Source organism: Protopterus annectens, chromosome 8.part1 (assembly GCF_019279795.1).
Source record: "Protopterus annectens isolate FY-2018-M chromosome 8.part1, PAN1.0, whole genome shotgun sequence".
Lineage (NCBI taxonomy): Eukaryota > Metazoa > Chordata > Ceratodontiformes > Protopteridae > Protopterus > Protopterus annectens.
In genome coordinates, this window is record NC_056742.1 from 224,971,289 (window position 1) to 224,991,867 (window position 20,579).

A 20,579-nucleotide genomic window follows, 5' to 3' on the forward strand; every position below is an offset into this window, starting at 1 on the left:
ACTACCAATGGTTGAAACTGTCTCACATGACATAAGAATGGCATCTGGTCTTGATAAATGTGAAAAAGCAAAATTTGAAGAAGGAAAGCTAAAGCAGCAAGAAACTATCAACTGGTGGCAGGAATATTACATAAAGGATGTTGAACAGGATGGAGCATATCAATATCTGGGAATAGATGAAGTGGCTGCAATAAAACATGAACATATGAAAGCTCATTTAGTTATACCTCTACAAACTAAAACTAATATTGAAAGCTGTCTAACCCAAGCTATAAATCAATTTACTCTTTTTGTTCCATCTTACAGCTTTGAATTGCTGACTAGCCCAGAAATATTGAATCATTCTGACATTATTTGCAAGAAAAATGCTTCATGCTTATCAAATGATATATAAATAAAAAAATCATTGCATGCCAAGATTATCCATCTGGATAGTACAGAGGTTAAAGTGCAGGATTACCAACTGATAGACCTGAGTTTAAAATCAGGTTGGTGCACAAAATGGCAGCAGCAGTATTTGTGCAGAAAAAAGGCCTGTCAATCTACTTTCATAATGTGCCACAGAAATCCTATTAGGTATACCCATATAATCTCTGTGAGTCAATTTCAACTCAAGGGCACTTACTTTTTTTTATATTGAGATTATATATTCCTTGCTCTGATGAAGGTATCGGCCTTCTCAAACTTGACTACATGTATAGATCTTCAGTCATGGAACTACATAAATTATCTGCTGTCCTCACCAGATCCAAACACAGCAAACGTTTTAAAACATGAGGAGAAATCTAAGATGGCATCTTTGCTTAGTTTAGCAATCACACGTTAGAATAAAGTGGGAATGGAAAATCAAACTAGAAGTAGAAAAAAATAAGACAGCAATTGAACTAGCCAGGCAAAGGATCAGATGAAAAGGAAAAAAAAATGGAAAGTTAACAAATACAGAGTAATAAGTACAGTGATCTTCTGGAACAACCTCATGTTAACCAAGATTGGCACATGAATGGTTAAGGAGAGGTTAATTGAAACCAAAAGGTAAAGGCTAATAATTGCAGCCAATTATACTGCATACATTTGGATTTACAAAGTCAATTAAAAATGTGGGAAAAACAAACAAATGCATTTTCTGTAAAACAGAACTGCAGACAGATACACATCATCTTCCTGACTGTAATAAATACATGGCTGAAGAACTACATACCGAAACGTACAATAATGTGCCAAGATGGTTGCATTGGAGATTGTGCAAACACTGCAATATAGAAATAGCTGAGAAGCATTGGAAATATGAACTGCAAAGCATTAGGGAGAATGATGAAGTTAATAACACATGGAAAAACCCATTACCAACAACTGAAAAAAATAGATGCAAGAAAACCATGCGTAGTTGTCCATGAAAAAAAGATAACAGTAGTACTGATTATTGAAATTGTGATGCACAGAGATTACGTTGTCTTGCATACAGAGATAGACAATGTCACAAAAATATCAAGATTTTCAAGCAAGCAGAATGTGGTCAGTGTGGAAAAAAAGATAACCAGACAATTTTAATAGTAGTAGGAGTAGCAGATTTAATGAAAAGGAGTTTACAGCTGTACTTAGATATGATACCAATATGTATAACTACATATGAATTACATATAGAAACAGTCTGAGTACATCATGGTTGATGAGAAGAGCACTCTTTGCTAACATCAAAGACTGAAGCTATGCTAATTTCATGACGTCTAATCATACCCTGACTTAGGAATGAGGCCTATTCCAGTTATGGTATTAGAAACAAATACTTGGAGAAATTAAACAAAGCACAGCAAGAATAAGAGATTAATTCAGTCTGTTAGTATTAACATGTGTGTATATGTTTGTGTGGTGGTTAACAGTCGCATTAGTAGATGAGAAATTTGCATGTGTTGCAGATCTATGGTATGTTTCTGTTCAATGGGATGTTCAGTTCTGTGTATATATGTGTGAGCATGCACATTTGTGCTTGCATACAAGTGTGAATGTCCATACTGTGTATGTATGATGCGAGAACTAAATACATGCTTTGACTGTCAAGTATTCCACATGACTGCCATATGTTTGTGCAGTGCAATGTGAGCTTGTGTTGAGCTATAGCAGGGTCATTTGTTCGCTATCTGTATGTAAGTTTACAACTGAATCCAGCATACTTTTCCATCTGTATGGAAATGCATGATTCATAAGCTGTCCCATCATGTGTCTGCATTCTACAATTGTGTCATGGTGTGTTACGTCTGTAATTATAAATCTGAAAATTCTTATAAAAATTATTTGGTTTTCTTACTTTCTTATCTATCTTTGTGTATAGCAATTGAGATCCCCTAGAAACCCTGTGTTTAGATGATGTAATAACTTTGTTTAACAAAACGTTCCTGTCCATATTCAACTCCCTTGCAACTCGCTCATCAAGGCCAATCAAAACCTCCGCCAAGGCTAACATCAGATATAAAAACATTGATGCACGGCATAGACAATGCATGGAAAAATGGCATTTAGAAAAAACAATCAGCAACAGTATCCACCTTTACAAAAGTTAACTAAGAATATCATTCTAAAGGCTAAAGACTAAGCAAATCTAGTATAATATTGTACAGGAAAACCAAAGTAAAGCTACAAAATGGTTTTGGTCATCATTCATCTTGGAATAATAATAATAATAATAATAATAATAATAATAATAATAATAATAATGATAATAAACAGAAACAATCTAATACAACCAGAGTTAACTCATTCCACATAATTGCTGCTAACTCATTACACACAATACATCTCTTGGCACTGTCACGATTACCTTATCACTTATTAAAAATCCTACCAATGTGATAAAAATTTAAAAAGCTGAAATACACCTCCCTTGCAGCAGACAGCCTTCCAGTAGAATATCTTAAAGTAGCTGAAAATGTCATTACATGCCTAGTATCTGTACTTATAAATCACTCTCTCCAAGAAGTTATAGTTCTAAAATCCCTTGCATAAAGGTGGTGAATCACCTGAGCTGGCAGACTATATCTTGTCCCCTGTAATCACCACAGTTGGTCAACTGCCTAACATGGAACAAATTACTTTCCACAACACAACATAGATTTGGGCATACCCTGGGATTCAATAAACGAAACTCACCATGCAGGAACAGTGTAGCCACTCCTGCACAGAATATGGCTGCTGAGCGATCCAGTAATCTACTGTTTTGACGTGCATGAGCATGCCTACACTATTCCTAAAGGACACTACTGCCTAATGCTAATTACCTCATTTGCTGGTGAAAACCATGCAGATGAGGTGAATTAGTGATTCAGCAAGCAGGTCGGCATCCGTGCAAGAATAGTATTAGCTGCAGAAATGTATTCGGCTTCTAGCCAAATACATTTCTGCAAAAATGAAAAAAGAGGCATGACAGCTCAAAAAAAAGGCATGTATTATACTCTTTAAGCATGCCAATGACCAAATATATGGCCATTGGCATGGAAAAGTATTTAATTTTTATAAAAATCAAAGTTATTTTTTTTGGCTGATCTTGGCCGTTTAAACATAGGGCAGTAGTGCGCAAACATGATCGTGCCGAAAATAAAAAAAATGTGAAAACTCAATTTTAAGGGACATCTGGATTTTGCCATTATAGTCTATGGCATGCAGAATCAAAACAATACCAGTGAACAGTGGTTGTCCAGGGGAAAAGCTCTCAGGTAGTGTAGTAACTATGGACTAAGGTAGTGGTGTATGCAAATGAGGGGAAATTTACTGAATCACAAAATTCTTCTAAGTGCTAAACTGCATCGATCCATGTAGGTGCTATAGCATGATCGTGCAAGTAGGAGGAGCAACAGACATGAAAATGGGCTGTGTCTTGCATGGTGTCAGCACATTGGTGTCCTATGGCGCATAGATAAGCTTAGCTAATCACAGCTAAGCAAGGGGGTGTGTCTGAGGCTGTATTGACTTATTCCATGAAATGAAGAGCATATTCACATCCAGAGAGGGCCATTCCTTCATGTTACATTAGCTAAATGGGTTTGTGTGATATGGACCCGGTCTAAAAAAAAAAAAAAAAAAAAAAAAAACAGAAATAGCAGGACTGTTTGCATTTGGGCACGGGGTTTGCACGGCAGGCCTCAGGGCTTCAAAGGGGAGAAAATGGGAAGGAAAATAAAGGAAAATAGCAGAATAAAAGCAATCAAGAATAAATTACATAGCTAGCAGGTGGAATGCATTATAGTCAGTCAATCATACAGGCAGCATTTGTAGCACAACAGTATAAACTATGGAAACACCTTATGCTCTGTTTTTTTCCCACAAACTCTGCACCGTTGTTGTACACATGTGGGGGAATTTTAATAAAAAAAAAATGTTAGGGGTTGCCATTGCTTTGATCCATCAGTATGTGCTAGAGGCTGAGGGTGGACAGGAGGATAATGCTGATAACCGCCACAGACCGAGGAGGAGGAGAAGAGTGTTTCATCCCACAGTAAAATACCAGGGGCTACATGATCTGGAGATAGTAGAGCACTACAGGGTGGACAGAGACATACTTCAACAAATCACCAAGCTGTGCTGGCCTCAACTCAGAACTAGAGCCAACAGAAGGAAACCCATACCAGTGGATAACAAGGTATGTGTAGCCTTATTAATTCTAGCTACAGGTACTTTACAAACACCTACTGGGGACATCATGGGGGTCTCACAGGCATCTGCATCCAGGGTACTCCACTAGTTCCTGGATGTCATGTTACCACATGCCGGTGAGCACATTTACTTCCCCAATACCTGTAAGAAGAGGACCAGCAATATGTATCTCTTCCACCATGTAGCAGAATACCCGGATGTACTGGGTGACATAGAGTGCATGCACATCCACATCAAAGCACAGCGTAGGGTCTACATAAACCACAAGGGATTCCCCTCCATCAACTGCCAGGTCATGTCCAATGCCCAGGGCATTATCATGAATGTGTGTGCTGGCAGTCCTGGAAGCTATCACAACTCCCACATCTGGCATTTGTCACAGCTGTACCAGGCATTTCCATTGGGGGCATCCTGTATGACCATCTGGTAGGGGATCCTGGCTATGCACTGGAGCCATGGATGATGACACCCATCAGAAATGCACACACACACACACACACACACACACACACACACACACACACACACACACACACACACACACACACACACGTGCACACACACATGCACACACACACACACACACACACACACACACACACACACACACACACAAATGCCATAATGAGGCAATTCACAAACCAGGATCATTATAGAATGTGGGTTTGGCATGTTCAAGTCACTGTTCCACTGCCTTGACATATCTGGTGGAGCTTTGCAGTACTGTCCAGCCAGATGTGCACAGATGTTCATAGTATGTGCCATGCTATACAACATGATCCTGTGGAATCAGCTGCAGCAGGAACAGCACAGGGAAGGGCCACACAGCCCACCACCATCGCCAAAGTCCCCACAGGCACAGAGGGACTCAGAGGGGGGAGGCCCCTGAGCCTGCTTCTGTAGGCAGATGGAGGTGTGCCCATTATGCTCAGGTCTTGGCAATGCATAGCACACACACTGACAATGTTGGGACCCCAGGGATTGACACCTCTCTCTGACACTCACACACAGTAAAATGGATGACACATACATCACATTACCTGTAACTTACCATGTATAGTCAGTGTACTGTGTGCATCCAGCATAGGTGGCCCTCAAGCACTGTCCTTACAACTACTGTAGTAAAAAGGTAAGTCAGTCTTCTAAACAATAAATTAATGGATTAGTATGTTTTGCTGGCATATCTATGGTAATACTGCATGCATCCAAGGGAATGGAGTGGCCTACTGGGATAGCAGCATACAAATGACAGCTATGTGGGACACCAAGAAATGTCTGGCCAAAACTTGCCTCCACACACTATGCAGTAGTACCCAAGGTGGCAGATTCCACTGCAGTATATGTGTGGGGACAACTAACTGGGGGGGGGGGTCATAGGTCGCAGGCATGGATGTCAGTGTGGGGGTCCAATACCCACCCCTCACACCAACACAGCAAGTCAACTGTAGAAAACCAGAGAGGAATGCCTGGTAAAGGAACACAAATGGTGGCAATGTTGAATTACCCCTCTACAGACTCACACAGCGATAGCACAGCAGGACTCACAGTTGCAGTAAGGCTATGAAGGGTAAGAAGTCTGAAACTGAAATGTATGCCATTACAATCTGACCTGTGCTCTTTACTGATATGCTTCTAGTCTCCAAAACAAGGTGCAATAGTATGGTAAATGGAACCAAAATGGAAAGCAAATATCAGCACAGTGCAAATGTGTACAGTTGGCATGTGTGCCCTCCCCCTTATACCCACAGAAATGCAGTAACATGTACGTTTCCAGGAAAATAGCAGCATAGCACACATTGGCAGGGCTGTACCAATACACATGAAAACATGTTGCTTGTCCACAATATGCAGGGGTCAATGAGCTATGTGTATGTGTGGTTAATACTGTCAGGATCTGTCCAGCACCTTCTCCTGGCAGTCGTCTCATAGTGCCCTAGGTATATTGGGGCCATGTGCAGATAACTGCAGTACCAACTGTTATGCATGTCAGTGACACCCACTGCTCTGCCACTGACATACCTGGAAGTCACACTACAATGTGGAATATACTACACATATAACAGACATCTTGAAGGATGTGTAGCTGAGGTGCCAAGGCTTTTGTGAATATAAGTGCTTTTTGGTACTGTTGCCAGTGGTTATTCTCAATAATCTTTTTTTTTCTTATGTTTGCTTTTACATATAATGGACATGCCTGCATAGTAGAAAGCACTCACACCCATAACTCCCAACCTCTGACAGCAAGATATCTGGACAAGGGAAAAATAAAAGTGAAACAAAGGCACAATGATAGGCATGTGTTGTAAATATCGCCCTTACATACTGAGAAAGTTGGCAAATGAATGAAAAACTAAGAGAAAAATACTATGAACAGCCACCAGAATTCCACTCAGCTCGGTAAAGGAGAGAATTAAAAATATTCTTATTCACTTTAATGACAAGACAAGTAAAATTAAGTGCTTTTCATTTGGGGAATATCCAAACTTCTTCAGATACAAAACAAGAACAGTCAGCCCAGCTAAAATCCACTCTATAACATAAAAAGTTAATTGATTAATTACCCACAAGTGAGTCACAACACGCATTTAAAGTTACACTTCGCAAATACATTATTTGTTACTAACCAAACCAAAATAAACCTAAAAACTTCAATACTTTTAAAATATTGATACACAGTTGATAGAAAATGATTACATTTACAAAAAATAAATATGTATATATGTATAATGATGAATAATACTGACACCCAACCCAAACTTGATTATTATACCATAATTATAAAAGCATAATTTATAAAAACTGGATTGTGGATTTCTTCAACAGCTCGGTTGAATTTTTAAGGTTCACCAAGGATTATCAGGAGCTTTCGGTCCGTTATTTGGATGCTGAACTTTCAAAAAACATCCAGGAATCTAAATATACCACAGAGATCTATGAAAAGAGTACTTATTCAAACTCTTTCTTGCATTTCTCCAGTGCACACCCTTTATAACAGAAAAAAACTGTTGTTAAAGGACAATTGGTTTGAGCAGCCCGGATGGTTTCTGGTGAAGCTGATTTCCAACAGGAATGTTTAAATCTTAGGAATATGTTCCTTAATAGAGATTACCCTTGCAAATTTTTTTGTAGGCATTATTGACAAAGTCCAGTTAAAAAGGTCCCAAGGTGTATATAAGCCTATTCTGAACAATTGTTCTATAAATGAACCACATAGTATAGGCAGCTTGGGTCTTCCCCCTATAAATGTGGTTAATGAACAAGGGGAAGGGAGGAACCATCAGCACAGGACTTTTTCAATTTCCTTTGTTTTTACATTCAGTTCGGATGCCGAGGAGATAAGGTCAATAGTTAAAAAATACTGGCATCTCTTCTCAGTGGATAAGGAGATTTTTTCTAAATTGGGGGAATCTCCGATTATTACATATAGGAAGAGACAGAACTTAAAGAAGTTGATGGAAACTACCATGAAACCATCCAATAGGCATGTGGGAATGTATGGATGTGATGCATGTAGATATTGCAATTACATTGAAACAGGTAACAAATTTCGAATGAGAAATTACAATTATTACACTAAGGGTAAGTTTAACTGTAATTCCAGATCAGTGGTGTACCTCACACAGTGCAATGCCTGCCCAGCTTTCTACGTTGGTAAGACCGACTGTAGACTGCGTGACAGGATTTATGAGCATATTTATGCTATTAGTAAACAAAAAATGGATAATGCTCTAGCTAAGCACTTTAAGGATAGCCGCGATCATGGTTTTAAGTTTAGAGTTATAGCACAGGTAACTACACATGAGAATGTTAGGTACTTAGACAGTAACATAGTTAAGTTACATCTTGAAGAACGTGTTGAAATGGCAGTTTCTACTCAACTCTTGTCCCACCCCCAGGTATTAATGAAATTTATTCTTTAGCAAGTATATTAAAATTGAAAAGTTTACTAAGGTAATTGTCTATGTATTTCTGTTGGATAGTTGGTTATTTATTGATAAAGTATTATTATGAAATAACGAAGTTATGAATTAATTTTACATATTATGTTTTTTTTATAAATTATGCTTTTATAATTATGGTATAATAATCAAGTTTGGGTTGGGTGTCAGTATTATTCATCATTATACATATATACATATTTATTTTTTGTAAATGTAATAATTTTCTATCAACTGTGTGACAATGTTTTAAAAGTATTGAAGTTTTTTAGATTTGTTTTGGTTTGGTTAGTAACAATTAATGTATTCGTGAAGTGTAACTTTAAATGAGTGTTGTGACTCACTTGTGGGTAATTAATCAATTAACTTTTTATGTTATAGAGTGGATTTTAGCTAGGCTGACTGTTCTTGTTTTGTATCTGAAGAAGTTTGGATATTCCCCAAATGAAAAGCGCTTAATTTTACTTGTCTTGTCATTAAAGTGAATAAGAACTTTTTTTATTCTATCCTTTACTGAGCTGAGTGGAGTTCTGGTGCCTGTTCATAGTGTTTTATACTGAGAAAGTTGGTAGGGTGAGGGGTGTGAAGTAGCGGGAATTGTCCGAAGGTTATGTAGTCTGAAACAGTAATGTCTGTCATCATTTTGTTACATCACTCTTCAATCATATGTAACTAACTTGCCATAAAAACACAAGTTTACATAGAGAGGATGACACCTCAGCCAAACACCTGGACAACCTGCCAAAAAATGTACAGGTCAGAGGTATACCCACACAAGGATATGACATCACAGGTTAGAAAGATACCAGACAAGCAGGAGATCCCCAGTCAGTATATCACCAGGTTGCTGGACTGTTTACACAGTGCATCATCACTCAACTGGCTGTAGCCACACCTCACACATGGCCTTTTTTGGGCAAGAATGTACATAGCTGCCCTCATAATATTGGTCTATGCATCATACAATTAGTATTCCTCTGGTAAGGCACTGTGATGATCTTGGGATGTCTGGCACTAGATAATGACACAATACATCACAGTGTCAGACTATAGATATGTCAGAAAATTTCTGTTAAACAAACCCAGTACCCTGAGGAAAGTCCTGTGTACTCCTGAGAGGTATGGCTGTAGCACACAAAACCCTGGACTGGAGTACACCTACCTCTGGAATGGAGTCCCACTATAAAAGGTCACACTGAGCATGCTGCTACACTTAGAGAATCACAGGACATGTTGGAACCCAGGTCGTAATATATGACTGTATTGTGTATATATGTTTGTGCATACAAACAGCTATGTACACCTCAACTGTCCCCACACACATGCACACACATCAGACAAGATTACCCTCAGCTAGCTGTAGGTGGTCCATATGTGATATATCTGCATCTGTTGCATGAGATACACGCACACATATATATGGGCAGCAGATAACATATGTCAAGCATACACACACATAGATGTGGGGAAGTGAGAGACAGACAGTGATAGAGAGAGATACACAGGTGGACACAGACAGAGTGAGCCACACACATGGATACCCTGAATGGCATACAGTGATGTCCTGCTGTGGACAGTGGCATACTAGTTGTAAACAGTTGCATATGTCAGCATAAAAGGTGAGCCCCATTGTGCAATAGTACTGAGGTTTGGTTTATAATATCACTTAACCTGCGTGTGTGTGTGTGTGTGTGTGTGTGTGTGTGTGTGTGTGTGTGTGTGTGTGTGTGTGTGTGAGTCTCCTTAGGTCTAAATATTAGGAGACTGTTCCCACTCAGTACACTTTACATTGCCCTACTTCATAAGATCTACTGCTGTCATTCACCTTAGAAGTACCATTGGACACCTATCACCCCTAAAAGCTCTGTAGTGCATGTGATAACTGTGTAACTCTATAGTACAAATAACTAGATAGGTAGGGGTTCTAATATCAATACTGGCAACTGTGTGTGTGTGTGTGTGTGTGTGTGTGTGTGTGTGTGTGTGTGTGTGTGTGTGTGACAGTTGTGTGTGCAAGAGTGAGGGAGTGTGTGTTTCTTTGTTTGTAGGTGAAACAGTTTTAGGCCATTCCCACCCACAATACTTCCCAGTGCCCCACTTTATCAGTCCTGTTGATGTCATTCCCTTTATCAGCACCTTTGGCCAATTGTCAGCCCAGTAAGCTCTGTCACAAGTGCAATAACTGTGTAACACTAGAGTACAAATTACTAGATAGGCAGGGGTTCTAATATCAGATCCAGCAAATGTGTGTGTGGGTGTATAAGTGTGTGTGTATGTTTGTAAGAAGAAGTATTTTGATAAGTTTCCCACCCAGTGCCCTACTTTATCAGTCCTGCTGATATCATTCCCCTTATCAGCACCTTTGGCCAATTGTCAGCCTAGTAAGCTCCGTAGCACATGCGATAACTGTGCAACACTCTAGTTCAAATCACTAGATAGGCAGGGGTTCTAATCTCAGATTCAGAAAATGTGTGTGTGGGTGTATAAATGTGTGTGTAAATGTATATGTTTGCAGGAAAAAGTATTTTGATAAGTTTCCCACCCAGTGCCCTACTTTATCAGTCCAGCTGATGTCATTCCCCTTATCAGCACTTTTGGCCAGTTGTCAGAACAGTAAGCTCAGTAGCGTGCTTGATAACTGTGTAATACTATAGTACAAATCACTAGATAGGAATGGGGTTCTAATATCAATATTGGCAAATAAATGTGTGTGTGTGTGTGTGTGTGTGTGTGTGTGTGTGTGTGTGTGTGTGTGTGTGTGTGTGTGTGTGTGTTTGGGTTAAGAATCATACCTGTATGAGTTATGCCATTTTGAGTTATGTACCACCCTGTACACTTCCCATCCCCCTACTTTACAAGCCCTGCTGATATCATTCACCTTAGAAGTAACTTGGGAAAGGTGAATTTATAAAAGCTCCATGGTGTGTCTGATAACTGTGTAACACTATAATAGAAATAACTAGATAAGTAGGGGTTCTAATCTCAATACTGGCAAGTGTGTGTGTGTGTGTGTGTGTGTGTGTGTGTGTGTGTGTGTGTGTGTGTGTGTGTGTGTGTGTGTGTGTATGTTATACCATTTTGAGTTGTGTATCACCCTGTACACTTCCCATCACCCTACATTACAAGGCCTGCTGTGATTCACCTTAGAAGTAGTACCTTGAGACAAGGCAAATTCATATACGCTCCATGGCACAACACTATAGTAGAAATTACTAGATAGGTAGGGGATCTTATTTCAATACTGGCAACTGTGTGTGTTTAGGTTGAGAATCATATCCTGTGTGGGTTATACCATTTTGATGTGTGTACCATCCACACCTGTTTACCACCTCCCAATGGCATTACTTTATATAAGTGTTAATGGCATCTGCCTCACATGCAGCATGTTAAACCATTGTACAGGCCATTCCAGTCATCTGTACTGATGTGTATGGAATATCTGGATGTTTGCAAACCATATGTGGTCTGTGTCCCCTAAGAATGGCCATGTATATGATATTGTTGCCAAATAGGTCATAGCTAGTATACTGACACACATGCAAGCATCAGATATCATACCTGACCAAAACATCATGCTAATACAATGTCTGTTACCCTATCAATTGTCCAGGCTTATAGGAGCAATAGATGACTCCACTTGCTATTTCTGGTGGGTTATCTCACCATCCATGAAGGCATTCACAACATTACTTGTAGTAAGAAGTAGTGGGTTATGTCCCATCCATATAATCTATGTGGGGAATGTCATGTGTATGTAGCACTATAGTACATTAAAGTGGATATGTAGGTTCATGAATCTGTACATTGCCAACTGTGTTTGTGTTACTGTAAGCACATCCCCTGTGTCAGTCTTTACTGTGTGTATGCAAAGGATATACCATTTTGTCTCCCTGTTCCAACCTGTGAACCCAGGAATACATACCACAAACCTGTCATACACAGTACCATGCATGCCCTCACCAACTGCATCAGGGTTGAGTGTATGGGAATGAAATGGCAGGGGCAACAAGTGCTGACACATGAATCTGTTGCGGTCAGTCTCATGACTATGTTGGTGAGGGACCTACTGACAGTAGTCCAATAACCTGTTCCATATGTATGAGCCTGTGGTACTACACAACACTGAGGTGACATGTCTGAAGGCTACCTGTCTGTGACAAGGGATATGTATGCCAGGTCACACTGTCTTCCAATAGTGTCAATCACAAACTGTTACATGCATACACACCTGTTAAACATACATATAAAGCTGTACCTTGGCTATGAAATGGTTGATGTGTTTCTACTCTGCCAAACTCCACATTTGTAATGTCTGCAGGGCCACAGCCTGCAGACACATAGACACATGGAACACAAATAGAATACAGCATGTCAGACTTTATTTAGTCAGTGGTGCTAACAACAATAATACAGCACAGCTAATAAGGTACATACACGTTTATGTGTACCCATAACAAATGCAAGCAGAGGGCACCTTAAACAGTATTACATAGCTACACTATACTATATTCACCCTGTGCATCAAACACATATTAGCCTGCCCCTGCATCAATCATATGGATGACAGAGATGTGGCACAGGTATAATCATATACACAGGGTGTGGTGTGGGTTTACCAGAGGCCTAGGCTGGGCCATACGGTTGACATCCATGTGTATGTATGTGTGTGTGTGTGTGTGTGTGTGTGTGTGTGTGTGTGTGTGTGTGTGTGTGTGCGCGTGTGTGTGTGTGTGTGGAGAGGTATCCTATAAATCGGATGTGCAGAGGTGCTGTGTGTGTCTGGAGGTGACCTGCCTGTGATACAGATGTGTGTGTTTGTGTGTGTGTACATATGCACACAGTCAGGCCATGTGGCTGCCATATGTGGGGTATGTTGGACAGCTGTGGAATGTACATGGCAGGGTGTCCAGTTCACAGTCTCTGGCCATGGACACATGAACTGGTCATGCCAGGATTCTTACTGGCACCATGAGGCCCAAGGCCAGATGCAGTACTGCTTCCTGATGGTGACTGCTGTCTACTGGATCCATGTCCCTGATGGGACTAGCCAGGACCATATGCCCATGGCCTGCTCCGTTGTGATGTGGACAGCAACCCTCCTTTGCTAGTGCTGGTGTCACTGCCAGAATGGGAGTGTGAAGGCGCATGGCCTCGTAGACTCTCAGCTGATGTTGGTGCTGACCTATGTCCACTTGGCTGACGTCCATCTCTCATCATACGCTGTAGCACAGACATGCCACTATCAAGGACTGCCAAGGTCTCACCCCACTGTCTATTCATGACCTCAGTATTTTGACTTGTGGCCTCAACAAGGTCATGTATGTCACCATGTAAATCAGGAACAGTTGCATCCACCACCCTGAGTATTTGTCTGGTGTTGCATTCACTACATGTCCATGCATTCATGACAACTTGAAACATGCGTCTGGTGACACCTGCTGTGACAATTGTGACAGCTGCTTGACAAGCATCAGTCCTCCTGTGAGCACCCCTGTCCATCCGCCTATGTGGGACCTCACCTGCACTCTGGCTGTGACCAGTGTCTACACTCACACCTGCCATAGTCACCACACTAGCCTGTTCCATGCCACCACCTGCCAACTGTCCATCTGTGGTGCTGGGGATGGGGCATGTGTGGGCATTATGTCTGTGTACGGAGACATTGTGGATGATTGTGGAATGCCAACAGATAGCAAACTACACCACAAGACCTGCACGAATGGCAAGTGCAAGGCTCCAAACAAAAGGCAGAATCCAAACCAAAAATGAGCCAGCACATATACAGTGGATCAAAATCTTCTTTATTGTTCCAAAACAGAAAAATCAATTCACATTAATCAAACCGGTTTCAGCAAATGCCTTCTTCAGTGATAAAGACAAACATGTAAAATAACTAGAAAACCTGTGGTTAAATACAGCGCCATCTTGTGTGTAACCATATGATTGGATAAGAAATAATTCAAAAATGCTCATTTAGTCCTGGTGGGAACAACCCACCCAACTTGACATTCCACTTTTTTTCTTTGTTGTTAAGCATTTCATGTAGAGTGGCTTTATCTTTACTTTTATACCTAATGCAGTCAATTACAGAGAATCTGAAGATCCCAGTAACATGTTTCAAAATATGTTTGTATAAAGCACTGGATTGCTTTTTATTTCGAATATCACTAAGATGTTCCCCTATTCTAAACTTTAAAGGCCGTGAAGTCTGTCCCACATAAAATGCCATGCATGTACATTTGGCTAAATAGATGACCCAACTAGTATTGCAATTAGCAAAAAATGAAATGTCATAAACAATAGGTGAGTTTTGGCTACTGAAACTGTCTGTCTTGAATATTCTGGGACTATAGGTGCAATGTCCACATGGGTTGCACCCCACCAATATATGACCAGTAATATTTCTTTGAATTAAAGAATGGTCTACCTCATTCTATCTTTTGTAATGACTAAAAAATGAACCCAAAGACTGACCCTTGTGGAAAGAGAAGGAGCAGTTGTCATTCAAATATTCCCTAAGTTTGCTATCTGACTGTAGAACATTCCAGTGTTTAGCAATAATATCAATAAAGATCTTGGTGCTCCTGCCATATGTTGTCACTAACCTCAATCCCTGATAGAAATGCTTAACCACAAAGAAAAAAGTGGATAGTCAAGTTGGGTGGGTTGTTCCCACCAGGACTAAATGAGCATTTTTGAATTATTTTGTATCCAATCATATGGTTACATACAAGATGGAGCTGTATTTAGCCACAGGTTTTCTAGTTATTTTACATTTTTGTCTTTATCACTGAAGAATGCGTTTGCTGAAACTGGTTTGATTCATGTGAATTGATTTTTCTGTTTTGAAACATTAAAGAAGATTTTGATCCACTGTATTTGTGTTGGGTCATTTTTGGTTTGGATTCTGCCTTTTGTTTGGAGCCTTGCACTTGCCATTCGTGCAGGTCTTGTGGTGTAGTTTGTTATCTGTTGGCATTCCACAATCATCCACAATGTCCCCGTACACAGACATAATGTCCACACATGCCCCATCCCCAGCACCACACATGCCCCATCCCCAGCACCACACCTATTGTTTATGACATTTCATTTTTTGCTAATTGCAATACTAGTTGGGTCATCTATTTAGCCAAATGTACATGCATGGCATTTTACGTGGGTCAGACTTCACGGCCTTTAAAGCTTAGAATAGGGGAGCATCTTAGTGATATTCTAAATAAAAAGCAATCCAGTGCTTTATACAAACATATATTGAAACATGTTATTGGGATCTTCATATTCACTGTAATTGTCTGCATAAGGTATAAAAGTAAAGATAAAGCCACTCTACATGAAATGCTTAACAAAAAAAAAAAAAAAAAAAGTGGATAGTCAAGTTGGGTGGGTTGTTCCCACCAGGACTAAATGAGAATTTTTAAATTATTTCTTATCCAGTCATATAGTTACACACAAGATGGTGCTGTATTTAACCACAGGTTTTCTAGTTATTTTACATTTTTGTCTTTATGACTGAAGAAGGCATTTGCCAAAACTGGTTTGATTCATGTGAATTGATTTTTCAGTTTTGGAACATTTAACGAAGATTTTGATCCACTGTATATATGTTGGTTCATTTTTGCTTTGGATTATGCCAACAGATAGCACAGATTCATCCCCTGACAATACCACATGTGCCTGCTACACCTGCGCATACACACACACACACACACACACACACACACACACACACACACACACACACACACACATACAGGTGAGGTGGCAGACAGGCATTGCACAGACCTCACAATAGCCAATTGGTGACATTCACAACACAGTCAGACCATTACATACACACCTTGGACAGGCTGTCAACATCATGCACTGCAGCCATTTCTACTTCCTGTTACAACTTCTATACACCTCTATGATATGTGAGTAGTGTTAGTAGGTGATGGGTCTTCAAGTAGCACACACTGTACACATGTACACAATTGCTGTATACCACACTGGCAACTCCTACAGAACATACCTCTGAACTGTGCAGAGTGTCACTGAATGTCTGCATGTGTGGCTCATATTTCTGGTCTGTTCATCATAAAACCTGTATTTGTCTGACACATTACTGGGATGATATGAGGACCGGTGTCACTATTTAATGACATATTTTGAGTCTCATACTTCAAAACTTGCAGTACATGTATGTTACAACAGAACTGGTTACACCAACAAACTTCTAAGCTTGCAGTGGATATTATGAGTGTAGACAACCCTGTTAACATGGCATGTTTGTCTAATATATAGAATGAGACCACATAAATCATGCAATAACATTTCCCACCTTTAATGTGACCTATAACCTGTGCAATCCAATTGAAGAACAAACACATCCGTTAGGGGTAACATGTAGAAGTTGAAATATGTACAATAGGCTGGTTGCATGAATGTGACCACACTTAAACTAATATATTGTTAAAGCATTTTTTGATTTCATAACAGCAGTCAGTCCTCTTGGGAAGGTGTGTATCAGCAAGCACATCTCGAATTAGCAATATTTGCACACTCTCCCTTGCAAAAGCCTTCCGAATCTGTCAGATTGCGAGGGCATCACTTCTGCACAGGCCTCTTCAGGGCTCCCCACAGATTCTGTATTAGATGTATGTGTGGACTGTGGCTGGGCCATTCCAAAACATTGATTGTCTTCTCGTGAAGACATTCTTTTATGGATTTTGATGTATGGTATGGGTCAGTATTGTGTGGAAAGGTGTATGTCCTCTCCATCCATAGCTCTCTAGCAGACACATGATGATTTTGTGCCAAAAGGGACTGGTATTTTGAACTGTTCCTAATCCCCTCACCTTGGCTACAGGCCCACATCCAACTTATGAACATCAACCCCAAAGCAAGAAACTGTCATCACCATGTTTCACCATGGGGATGGTGTTCTTTTGGTGATGTACAGTGTTGTTCTTGTGCCAAACAAACCTTTTGGTATTGTGGCCAAAACACGCAACCTTGGTCTCATTTCACCGTAACACATTTCCCCACATGCTATTGGGGGACCCAATGTATTTTTTTCTGAGAAATTCGCCAGACCTGGATGTTGTTCAGTGTGTGAGAAGGCTTCCATCTTCCAAACCTACCCCATAGGCCAGGCATGTGGAGAATATGTGAGATTGTTGTCACATGCAGTACACAACTAGTACTTGGCAGTGATTCCTGCAATTCCTATAGTGTTGCTGTAGGTCTCCTGGCAGCCTCCCTGAGCAGTTTGGGTCTTGTCTTTTCCACACATTTGTAAGGATGTCCAGTTCTTTGCAATATCAATGTTGCCCCATAGTTCCACCACCATTTGATGACAATCTTCACTGTGTTCCATGGTATATGCACTGCTGTGGAAATGTGTGTGTACCCTTCTTTGGGCTGATATCTTTCACAAATGAGATTTTGCTGCTTTGTAAGCTGTATGCATGATGGCTGTTGTTGTAGCAGGCAGCTGAGTAAATTTAGGATAATCCTGGTAGGACAGCTGACCGTTATTTGCTGTTAATCAAAGAGTCACTGTAATTGATGGCAGGTGTGTACCCAAAAATACGTAATGCTGTAATAATATTGAAAGCTGCTTCAACAAAGTATTAGCTTCAGCCTGTGCACACATATACATCTAGCTTCTTGTAAGTTTTTTATGTGTCATAATTGTTCCCCTAAGAGATTTGTTTATTTTAAACAGAATTGTACAAGTTATAGGTCACATGATAGGTTGGAAGGGTTCAGAAATGCATTATTGTGCTCTCATTTTTGTATTTCACAAATACCCGGCATTCTAACAGGTGTGTGTACATCATTTATATGGACTGTATAACACTAATTTATAAAATATGTCTCTAGTTTTGGGCCTTTTTCCCCCATTTTGTCAGTTTTTGTCCAAATTTCTTTCAATGACAGGTTTTGAGGTATGCTACAGATATGTGACATCACCTGCAAATAGGCCCCTGTGATGACCACTGTGATGCAATGCAGCTAACCCCACCACAAGTGAACATGCAGATATTGCAAAACAGCTGAGAGTAACAGTTGTGTGCATGGTCACATACATGACCTTAACATGCCTGGGGTACTGGTGAGCCACAACAGGAAAATCCTATACTCACCAGTTTCAGGCTGCTGTCCCACATCCAGACCAGAGGTATATATGTAGTTGTGGGGGACAGGTATTGTCAGTAGACTCACATTTGGCATTGGTACAAGATGAATGCTATGTGTCTGAACAGGTACAGTACAAGCTATGAGAGTACACAATTTTCTGTCCCTCACCATAGATGTGCACTTGTATGCATTACTAAACCCACCCACAAATGCAGTTTTACTGACATATGCATCTAGATATGCTATTGAAGACAGTATGACTGATACATGAATAAAGTGGTATGCACTATGGCCTTACCTGGATGATCCTCGCCTGTTGCCTGGGTGTCACCCACCTCCACAACTAGTGTTTCCTGTGTTGGGTGTTATGTGTGGGCTGCCCCAAGTTTGTCAAGGAGCTCCTCTGTTGCCATAAGAGGGGCCTGTGTGGCTGGACCCCCAGCAGTAGCAGTATGGTCCCTGGCCACAGCAGCAGTCCTTTGCTGGGCATGTCGTATTAGGTCAGTTGCCCAATGCCTGACCTGATTGTATTTGTAGCCATGGTGGCCCAAGGTGTTCACTCTGTGGACAAGGTCATCCCACAGGGCAGTTTGCTCCTGCAGATTTTGTCAGCTCCAGCCAAACAGCACCACACGGTGCTGTATTATTGTTTCCGTAATAGCTGCAGTCTCCTCTGCAGTGTATGCCAGCTAACGCTGCATGCCACTTGGAAGACATAAACAGGGAAACACATCACAGTACCTCAGACATTGCCCAAAGTTATTTACAGAGCCAGCACATCAATATTGCCTATCATTAGCCGCCACTTACAACCACATCATATGAACCTGCATTGCACTCCTGGTCCTGATGTGTCATGTTCCCCCAATGTGGGCCAGTACATTGCATAAACCACCATTCATCATTCACGTTTGTGTAGAATGATGACAGTGGCCATCTTCCTTGCAGCTGGGATCTGAATGGAGCTCAGGCTTTGCTTGCATACAGTGTGTAATGGAGCTGGAAGCATATGCCTGAGTTCATGTAGGATGCAGACAGGAATGTTCTCAGGTCCCATGGAGACTTGCTTTTGTTGACTTTGATTAGGCAGTATGCATCTACTCCCTGATGATAAGGGGCAGGGTGCGGGTGCTGTGCATATCCACCTACACTGATGGTGAGCCGGGGGGGGGGGGTGATGTTTGCCCTAAACCTGTCTGCAGCAGGCTGGCTATAGCTATGGTGTGTGTGTATGTGGTGTGATTGATCACCATTACAGGGTGGGATGGGTTGTTGCCTCTGAGATTGCAGACATATGTGAAGACAGCCTTGTAATTGCCCGTGGTGGATGTGTCCAATTTGTACTCATAGTTACCTTTACAGTAATCCACCTGTGACCTTATATGCTCATTCAGACAAAGGTCGACTCGCTGTCAATTTGGTGCCTGCTCCTACTCTGACCTGTACAGCTGACATATCAACCAATTATGTGAATTGTGTATTGCTGCTGCCCAGTAAAGGGGATTACTCTATTTTGGTGGAGACAGGTTTTACAGGTAAGGTATTGCTGAGTCCATACAGCTATGTCAGTGGTCATATGGCTGTTTGTAGTAGGCATGGACAGAAGGTCATAACCCAGTTGAACACCTCTGAAATTTCAACCTGATAATCATGCTTATTCTAGTATCCATGTCTGTGTCAGGGCAATGCAACAAGCACTAGCTGTAGAAGTCTAACTCTGTTGGATGCACAGAAACTGAGATTACACATGTGCACAACATGTACAGCTTATTTACCTGACATTTTGCATCCCATGTCTGTTATTATAAGGTAGCCAGGTACATGTACTCATACACAGATGTGCACAGATAGTACCTGATGTACATTTCGTCA